Consider the following 10,721-nt stretch of genomic DNA (forward strand, 5'->3'; position numbering starts at 1 on the left):
TCTGATTAGCAGATAGATATTAGAATACAATAAAGTAGTAAACAGTAGTTAAAATAGATAGAAAAACAGAAAACAGAACACAAACAGAAGAACACAAGGAAATAAAGCACAGACATAACACTCAAGCAGACAAACATAAAGAAATAGTTCACTCACAAGAAGGAAAACAACAGAGAATGATGCGCAGACAAGAATGATGCATGTCTAGCCCTAGTACAGGCCATGAGCTCATGTGTTGGTTAGCACCTGCATTCCCGACATTTATCCGGTCACGAGTTCACGATTTCCCGGATACGATCTTCCGTTCAAATAAATGCGCATATAATTATTAGCAGCTCTATTGAGATAGCCTCTGCTTTCTACTCGCAGGAAATATACTCTTGGGAACGGAAAATTGCTGTAGGTATCCAAGTTTCCCTACAGAAACTCTTGGGTTGCTTAAAGAAACAGATAATAAATATTATCTCTTAGGTTGCATTCAGCAACGAATAAGCAAACAATATCTCTTGGGTTGCCTCAAGCAACAATTAACCTTTCAATAAGCCTTCTGCTCTTAGTCTCTTTACCCTGCTCTGATTTCTCTGTTTAATCTGTGTATTTAAAGCTTATGTAAATTTCGGTATGAATAGTTAGCATGTCCCAAGTATAGGTTCATTAAGTCTATACTGAAACAATTTAACTTTTCATATAATACCTAACCCTAGTCGCAACTCAAAGGCTAACTATGTTGCCCTAGTTTGTTTGCTAGTCTATGTCTGTTTTTCTGTCATTAAAATCTTACAGACTTTTCCTTCGATTTTTATCTTTTCTTAAACTTTTATCTTTTATTTATCTTTGCCTCACCAATATGTTCTTACCACTCCCTAAGTGTTTTATGAAGGTAATTATGAGATTCTGCACTTAAAGTTGTCTTTCTAAAGCTTTTACAGAAAACTGCCTTTTTCGCATTATTTTATTATTTTTATTAAAATATTATTTTAATTAAATATTATTATTTAATATTTTATTATTATTTATTATTTTATTAATATATTTTCGAAAATTAACTTTACTTTAACCTTTAACCTTTAAAATTCACCTTTTACCACCCGTAACTTTAATATTTCTACTTTTACCACCCTAACTTTCAGTAATTACCAAATAACCCCTCAAACACCAAAATAATTACTTCCTTGCCCTTTTATGAATCAAAAAGGTGTTCTTCATTGTTCTTCACCACACTCAAAGTGTTCTTCATGTTCTTCATAAATTCTTTAGATTCTTTCTCTGTTTTTACCCGTTTTTCAGTCTTTTCAGCAACCGATTTTTACTATAATTCATAATAAATTAGCAGCCACTAAAACCCCATCTTTTCTACATGATTTCAATACAAATTGAACCTCAATTTAAGCTTAGGGTTTCGTTTTTCCAGCTGCCCAAGAACATGAACTTTAAAGCTTGAATTTCATCAAATTTCATCAAAATTTCACCAAATTTTCACCAAGAATCAATCATATATGCAACCAATTTTTAGCACAGCCAAATTATACAACATTCACACATCTCAAACACAAATAATCAAGATTAATTTCGTGGCACCCTACCTGATTTTGCTGCCCCTAATTCAGTTAGATTTTCAGGTGGTCCTTAAGCACTTTTTCTTCCTAAATCACATCAAGAAAACACATATTTAAGCATGTTTCCTTGAAACTGAATCAAAAGAGAGATGGTGCAGCCAACTCACCTTGATCCCAGCCTTGATAAGTCATATAATCATGTAGAGAAAGAAGAGAGGATCATTTTGGTCGGATTGGAATTTTGATTTGAGTTTTCGTTCAGCAGAAATCAAGCTTTGAAGATTTGGAACTAAGAACTTCTCTCTCTTTTTCTCTCTACCTATTTTCGGCCACAAAGTGAAAATGAGCCAGCCTTGGGGGTTTTGGGGGTGTAGGGTGAGTTGTGATTGGTTGGCTTGGAGGTGGATTAAAATAATATTAAAATATCTCAGATGTATAACTACTAAAACTAGGTGTATCGGAACACTTGTGAAAACATCTCTAAAAATTATTTTCTGAGCTACTAGCATAAATGAAACTAGTAACATATTTATTATGAGAATAAAATATGTATAATGAGGCCTTAGCATTGCTAAAGTCATCAGAGAGTGCTGGTGCTAAGCTGCACCAGTAAATTGTGAACCCGGTTAAACCGGTTTTCTATTTGTAACTAAAACTGACCAGGTAACCTTATAATATTATTCAAGAAGCTTCTAATACTAATATAATGATAATATCATCCTATTATCTCTCTTCTCTCATAAATCGAGTCCAGTTTGTCAAACTGAGACTATTTACGAAAAACCGAATTAAAACTCCTAACCGATACGGTTCAAAAACTAGGTTCTTCGCGACTGCATCATCGAGCTTGCCTCGGGAAAGGTTCTAACTTAAAGATGACATAATGACAATGAGGATTGAGATTCTTGATGATATATCAAAGGTTTTCCCCTTACTGATCTTCCGGAGAAATTCGTACTTTCAGAAAAGATCTCGCGTACTCAAAAATCGGGGTTGTTACAATTGTTATCTTTGTTAATTGAATTGAACATCCATAATCCCAATCTTTTCTTAGGAAATAAATAGGATTTGAAGATCAAACTAATTAATCCCTTGACCTTCCTTTATCTTAGTAAAGGTTAACAAAGTTGAATTAGGATTCAACCATCATCATCATTGATAAGGATAGCTAGGATAGGACCTCTAATTTCTCATACCTTACCAAGAGTTTGCTTTACAGTATTTATCTATTTTCAATTGCCATTTAATTTACTTGTCATTAAATTACTCGTTCCTCAATCTTGAAACCCCAATTTTACAATCTCCATAACTAATAATAAGAACATACTTCCCTGCAGTTCCTTGAGAAGACGACCCGAGGTTAAATACTCGGTTATCAATTTTAAGGGGTTTGTTACTTGTGACAACCAAAACGTTTGTAAGAAAGGTTGATTGCTTGGTTTAGTAACTATACTCGCAACGAGAGTTTACTACAACCTCTAAACCATCAATCTTCCGCTCTTTCAAAAATGGCGCCGTTGCCGGGGAACTGCTAACATGTGCCTTATTATTGGTTATTGTAAATATTTTTCTTTTGCTTGTTTATTTATTTTTGTTTTTCCTTTTTAATTTTATTTGCTACTATGGACTCTCACCCCTCTCACTTTGAGTTTGGTTCTAACTTTGTTGAAGGAAATAGAAGTTACAGCAGGAATATGTATCAAGGTCAGACCAATCAAGGATGGATGGAGCTAAGAGGATCTAATCAACCCTTTAGGCAACAACACCCTCCAAGATATCATGGACAACGACCATTCTACAATGCATCCCCAGCTGAAAGATATGGTGGACAACCTTGTAACTACCAATAAGCCCCACCCCGTGCCTATAGACCATCTTCTCAACATAACCTGGAACCACCACACTCACAAGCTTCTCTTCACCATTCGCCACCGTATGATCCTTTCCTACCCCAGTTCCAATCCAATCACCCCCAAGCACCACCACTTCCCTATGTTTCATGTCCAAATCCATCACCCAGAGAATCAGAGGTTCGCCTCAAGGAAACAGTAAATAAACTTCAAACAACCATTCAACAACTGGAGCAAGCAGTAATTCAATTAGCTTCTAGACGCGCGAACATTCAAGGACCAACCACAGCCCCATGTGGACAATCTAATGAACAGCGTAGCATGAAGAAGACACTAGAAACTCCAGTGGACAAGACAGAGAATGAATTCGTACTAGAACAAGTAGAAGAAGCTGTCATTGTACAAGAAGAAGAGTTGGTTGAAGATCTAGGAGACGCTGAACCTCCATGGGAATCTAGAGTTGAGGAGAACTCCGTCAAGGATGTTACAATTGATGCTAAGGAGGATATTGCACAATCCCCAAGGCAAGTCGTTTATGAAGAACTAGACGGAATAGTGATGAACTTGCATCCACAAGTGAATTCTCTGAGATCGAAGAATCTTCCCCAATTGAATACGAAGATGATGCAGAGGTAGATTTCTCTCAACCTCCAATCTATGACTCAAGTGATGAGGAAGATATAGAAGACTTTGACCAGGACTCAGATGCATTTGAAGAACCTTACAAGGAAGTGGAGGAATTCACAGAAGAGCACAAGGGAGAAGAACTTACAAAACCACCAGAAACACCTACCCCAAGGCCATTACTGCCTAATACAAGCTTCAAGTGGGTACAATCCTTAACCTTTAACTTTACTTATTCACTTGAATATGGTTTACTTGAAACAGATGGCCAGCTTAGAGCTCTCTGCGGCTTTAAGAGTAAGAGGGAAATGGCTCGTGTTCAGAGCTGGTGTACAAGGTTCAATAAGGTTCCACGCTTCAACTTGAAGTGCACGGATTGGTATCAAGCCCAATTGAATGGATCTCAAAAAACGTTTGGTCACTATGGTGAGAATCTACTTTCTAAACCGCCCGAATGGAAAAATATAGATCAAGACGGAGGCGGATTTAAGAACAAGGCTTGGGATCATGGATTCTATTCTGACATTCGTCACCCCGGGAGCCTGACAATCTGTTTGAAGCTGCTCAGAAGCTTTACATGGCTAGTTTGGGATCCCGGAGGCTATTGGCATTCCAAGCATTGGTGGAGATTTCTGGATGAATTTAAACACAAGCCACCATAACAGGAAGCCCTTCCAATGTCCAACTTAAGGACTTTAACTAAAAGTGCTAGGTGGGAGACAACCCACCATGGTATGATCGTTCCTCTTGCAATTTTAATTTTATTTCGTTTTGTTTGTTTTTGAATTTTATTTTTATTTTATTGAACCTGGAATCATGCATAGCATTTACATTAAGCATTACATTCTGCATACTGCATAAAAAAAAGGGGTGTGCGACGCGATCGCATGCCCCATGCGATCGCGTCAAATGGCGAACTACACTTCCCACGCGACTGCGTCATCCACGCGACCGCGTGACCTGGAGATCGGCGTAAAGATCCAACGTCCAGAAAGTTAGGCTGGAATCGTGCGGCCATTGTGCATTTTGCACAATTGACCCACGCGATCGCGTCATCCACGCGATCGCGTCACTCGCACAATACCAATCCCACGTGACCGCGTGAGCGACGCGACCGCGTCGCATGGATTGCACGAACACCCCCAAGGAGACAGAGAGTTGCGCTGAAATGACGCTGGATTCGTGCGTTTAGCACAAATTTCAGCGACCCGATCGCATGCCCCATGCGATCGCGTTATTACTCTTTTTGCCCTCCGCGCGATCGTGTCACCCACGCGATCGCGTCAACCACCTTTTTCGCTCCAGCCACGCGACCGCGTTCCCCACGCGGCCGCGTGGATTCAAAAATATAACCCCGCAGTCACGCGAAACCCCATCAGTCGCGACACCCCCAACTCTTCTTCTCCCTCTCTTCCCCCCCAACCCTCAACCACCACCACCCAGCCACCACCGCGCCACCACCCAGACGCCGCCGCCAGCTACCATCCTCCCTCCTTCCCCCTTTTTTCTTCCTCTTTCTTCTTTCTCCCTCCTCCTCCGCCACTGTTCCCCTCCGCGCCACCACCCACCGCCGCCAACCGTCCCAACCGCAACCCCCTTTCCACCAGCAACACCACCTCTTTCCCCCCTCCCTTCCTCTACCCCCATTACCTCTCTTCCCCCTGCCCCGAACAGCCGCGCCCCCGTGCCCACCACCGCCAGCCGCCGTGCCCAGCACCGGCCGCCACCATCATCACCACCCCCAGCCACCTTTCTGCCTATTCTCATTATTCATCCTTCCAGGTTCCGCAACACGCAATTCCTTTTATCCATTCGTAGTTATTCTTATTTTTCCGTTTATGTTCATGTTTAGGCTAGTTAGATATGTATGTTGTAGTGGATTTTAGGTTGTTAGGTAGCCTAAGATGTGGTTAGTGGATTTAGTCTATTTACTTGCACTGTTCATGTTTCTCTTTTATCAAATTTGCAAATCTGTTGTTGCTGTGATCTTGTTCATATGCTGTATTTCTTGTATATTGCTGCTCTTTACACTGAATTTTCAGGTTTATGTTCATTATATGTAACTGTAGCTTGATTTTTTTAATTCATATGAACTGTTTGATTGCTGTTTATTTTCTGGAAAAATCCAATTTTAGCCGGAATTCTGCCCAAATTTTTATAAATCTTTTTGACTTTCATTCATGTTTTGATTTTGGAATCTTGAACTCTGTTTTCCTCTGCTTTAACCAAACCATTCATTTATGCCAGGGCATGCATTCTTATCCTCTTTGATTTCCTGGTTCCTAAACTGTAATTTTGATGTTTGATTCCTATTTTTGCTTTCTTTATCTCTATTTGAATCATCATCAAACTGTTTTACTTGTTTGAATATGAGTTACCTATAGCTTCTACCTGTGATTACTTGTTACTTGGACTATTTTCATTATGCCTCTTACTTTAACCCATTTTTCACTAACTCACTAATTTTAACTCTAACCAACCTAACCTTTTCAAAACTTCTTTTATTGCTTTTCTTTCACTTTATTTTAACATTCTAACCGAGGCATGATGTTAATTTTTCTATTTAACTTGCATTCAACTACATTTTGGATTGTGATTTCTTCTTTTCAGACTTTTCACTCATATACAATCCTAAATGCCCATTTTACTTAACTCATATTCATTATCCTATTGCTCCTTTGCCACTTTGTGTTTTCTTTGATTATTTGCCTATTTGCTTTCCTATTTTTATTATATCCTGGTTTTCTGTTTTTCAGGATGTCAGATTCCCAGAGAAAGGGAAAAGGCAAGGCCACTACTGGCAAAAGGAAAAGAGGAGAAGCCTCCGTGTCTATCATCGACCTCATTCATGATACCTCCTTGTAAGAAAAAGCCTTTACCCCGCAGAAGAAGGCCGACCAGCTACTTCCCGCCAATGACTCAGTTAAGTTTGCAAACCGATACTGTGAGCTGAAGTATCCGGTGTTTGCAAACTCCAGGAACCTATACCTGAAGCGGACTTTGAAGATCCCAGAAGAACTCCAGTAATATACCTCTGATCAGATCAAACAAAGAGGCTAGTTCTTTCTAGAGAGACCTCTGACTGAGGTTAATGCATCTTGGGTTAGGGAATTCTACTGTAACAACTTCAAAACTTCCCTAGATACAGTGACCCTCAGAGGGAAGCAGATTCTGGTTACTGAGGAGGCAATAGAAGAGGTTCTGAAACTTCTGCCTAAGATTGATCAGACAGATGGCTATCAGATAGCTGAGGAGGATATGCGCTTTATGCGTTTTGACTGGGATGCAGTCAAGGCCAGGATTGCCCTTGACCCGTCAGTTCCTTGGATCATGGGTCAGAACACCACCATGCCCAAAGGGATCAAGCGGATTTACCTGAACGATGAGGCTCAGCTATGGCATCAGATATTCAGCAACTACGTTATGCCAAGTACTCACGAGACTGAGATACCAGCCGCTATGATCACCCTCCTATGGTGTGTGATGGAGGGTAAGGACCTAAACTTGCCACGCTTTATCCGGCACTATATGGCCAGGGTCCACGTCTGCAGCACTCTTCCCTTTCCCTATCTGGTTACCCAGCTGGGCCGTCGAGCTGACGTGCCATGAGAGGATGCTGATGAGAGGCCACCTGCTGCAGAGTGCAAGAAGCTTATCCCGCACAGCAGGAACTTCCTGGCCTTGGGCTACAGACCTCCATTCCTGACTGCCACTGCTGATGATACAGCTACACCATCTGCCGGTCCCTCTTCTTCCACTGCTGCACCATAGGCAGAGGTCCCACATCAGATCCAGGCTGTAGATCCTGAGATCCCCATTCAGACAGCCCCTCCTCTACAGCAGCCAGACCCCCAGCCAGCCACCACAGAGACACCAGCTACCATCCCTTCCAGTGATGACACCCCTTCACACCCTGCTTGAGTGAGCATCAGGGACGATGCTTTATTTTAAGTGTGGGGAGGTCGCCATCTCTGGCGTATTATCTTGGTGAACCACTACAAACTCTTTTTCTTTTATTTTGGATATTTTTCTGTATTTTTTTCTTTATTTTTATTTTTATTTTCTAAGTATTTATACATTGCTACTGTTTATGTATTTTTAGTCTATTTTTGCATTTTGCATTTTTAGTTCATATTTTAGCCACTTAGTTGCAATTCTAACTTATTAGTTATAGAAATTGTGGATTGATTAGTATAGTTTACCCTTTTTAGCATAAGATAACTCAATAGATTGAAAAGAAAAAGGAAGTAAACTAGAGACTTTAACAAAATCAAAACAACCCACACCTTGTATATATAGCATTACATGTTAGTTAACAACACTTCATCAAGGAGAAACACTAGAACTTTAAAGCCATTCAATATAAGTTTTACATTGAGAATAATGAGAATTTTTAACTAAACCTGCATGACATACATAAGTGATAAATGATTTTTGAGCTAGAGAACACATAACCTGTGAGTTTTGAGCTTAATTGTATGGTTACATTTAAACCATAATTTTTATTCCTGTGTGTTCTGCCCTTCTTTTATATTCTGATGTTCTTTACTTTACTTTAATCTATATGTCTAATTATAGAATATAGAATATAGAATATAGAATATAGATACATACCAAAAGAGTGATTGAGGCCATTATTTGATTTTAGCTCACTTATCCCAAAAATAACCTACCTTTCACATAACTCTTGTTAGCCCCCTTGAGCCTTTAAATCCCCTTTTATTCTATTAGCCACACTACTAGCCTTAAGCAGAAAAACAAAATAAAATTTCAAGTTGAATCCTTGGTTAGATTAAGATAGAAAATTATGAATAGTTTAAATGTGGGAAACCTGTTGGGAACATGGATGATAAAAATAAAAGGTAGAAGAGTTGAAAAGAATAAAATAACTCAAACTAAAAAATTTTTGGGAAGCATGCTCATGAGAAATCAAAGTGATTAAATTACCATGTGCATTAAAAAAATAAAAAATAAAAAAATAAAAATTTCAGTATTTAATAAAGGGGATACAAAAGAATTCTCCAAATGCAAAAATAAAAGCAATGCACATGGAATAAGAACAAAAGTTGAAACATGAGCATGTAACATCCAAAAGTGGGAAAATAGGTAAAGAAGTTTTGTTTTACTAAGTATGTATGTTAGGTGAGATCTTAGTCTAATTAAGGATTCACTTATTAGCTCACTTACCCTTATACATATATCCTTACCTTTACCTTGGCCCCATTACAACCTTAATTAAAGACCTCATGATTTTTGGTATGACTGTATTCTATAATTGTTGATTGGTTAGATGAAGAAAAAAGTTATAGAAAGGAAGAATAAAAAGAGGAATAGAGTGATTAACCCAATAAACACTGAGTGACTAGAGAGTATACACAAATCTAGTGAGGGTTCAACATCTCATTAACATTTATCTCTGTTTGAATTATCTAATTGTCTTGCAAGTTCACAAAATGCTTTTTCTCCCATCTCAATTGTAAAAGTGCTTATTGATTATCTAAGGCTTGGCTATATATACATATATGACTCCTTGAGAATGTGAATTAATTTAACTACCTGTAAGCTTTATGTATGAGTGAATAAATTAGAATTGCATGTTGCATTTAGGTAGTTGCATTTAGATTAGATTGCATTGCATGATATTCCATCACTTTAACCTTACTTATTACCTTGGATTTAGCATGAGGACATGCTATTGTTTAAGTGTGGGGAGTTCATAAACCCATATTTTATGATATATTTTGTGCTTAATTTGAGTGATTTATTCAATCCTTCACCCACTTATTCATATTAATTGTATGGTTTTACTTCTCCTTCCTTATTATGTGATGTATGTGAAAAACATGTTTCCTATACTTTAAAATTAGTTATTTTAATTACCTTTATTTCCATTCGATGCCGTGATTAGTGTGTTGAGTAGTTTTAGATCTTCTAAGGCAGGAATGACTCAAAAGATGGAAAGAAAACATACAAAAATGGAAGGAAAGCACAAAACGGAGTCCTTGAAGAAACTGGCATCCATGCGATCGCATGGACGACGCGATCGCGTGCCAAGCGCGAATCAACAGCGACACGGCCGCATGACTAACGCGACCGCGCGCCTTAAGCAGAACGAATATGATGCGGTCGCATGACTGACGCGACCACGTGGCAAGAAAAAGCTCCGAACGACGCGACCGCGTGACCCACGCGGACGCGTGACAGAGGCCACGCACCAGAAATTGCAGAAAATGCTCCCAGCGATTTTTGAAGCCCTTTTTGGCCCAAATCCAAGTCTAGAAGGAATAGACCAGAGGTTATAAAGTGGGGGAACGCATCCATTCAGGAAGAGCTCGCCAATTTCCACTTTCCATGAATTAGATTTAGTTTAGAGAGAGATTCTTTCTCTCTTCAGGATTAGGATTTAGATTTAGGATATTTATTCACTTTCAGGATTATCTCTTTTGATCAGGTTCAATATTCCTTTTATTTACTTTTGCAAGCTACTTTATGAATCCTTTCATGTTACAGATTACTCTTCTATTAATGTTATTTGAGGTATTTCAGTTTAATATTGATTACTCTTATTCATGCTATTGTTACTTTTACTCTGAAGACATTTTTATTCCAAGTAGATTTATTTTTCTCCTTTTGGTCTTGGTTAAGAAATCAATAACTAAGGAGTTATCCAATTCAACAGCATAATTGATAA

The sequence above is a fragment of the Arachis ipaensis genome, chromosome B9 (assembly GCF_059453495.1).
Source record: "Arachis ipaensis isolate K30076 ecotype BB chromosome B9, ASM5945349v1, whole genome shotgun sequence".
Lineage (NCBI taxonomy): Eukaryota > Viridiplantae > Streptophyta > Magnoliopsida > Fabales > Fabaceae > Arachis > Arachis ipaensis.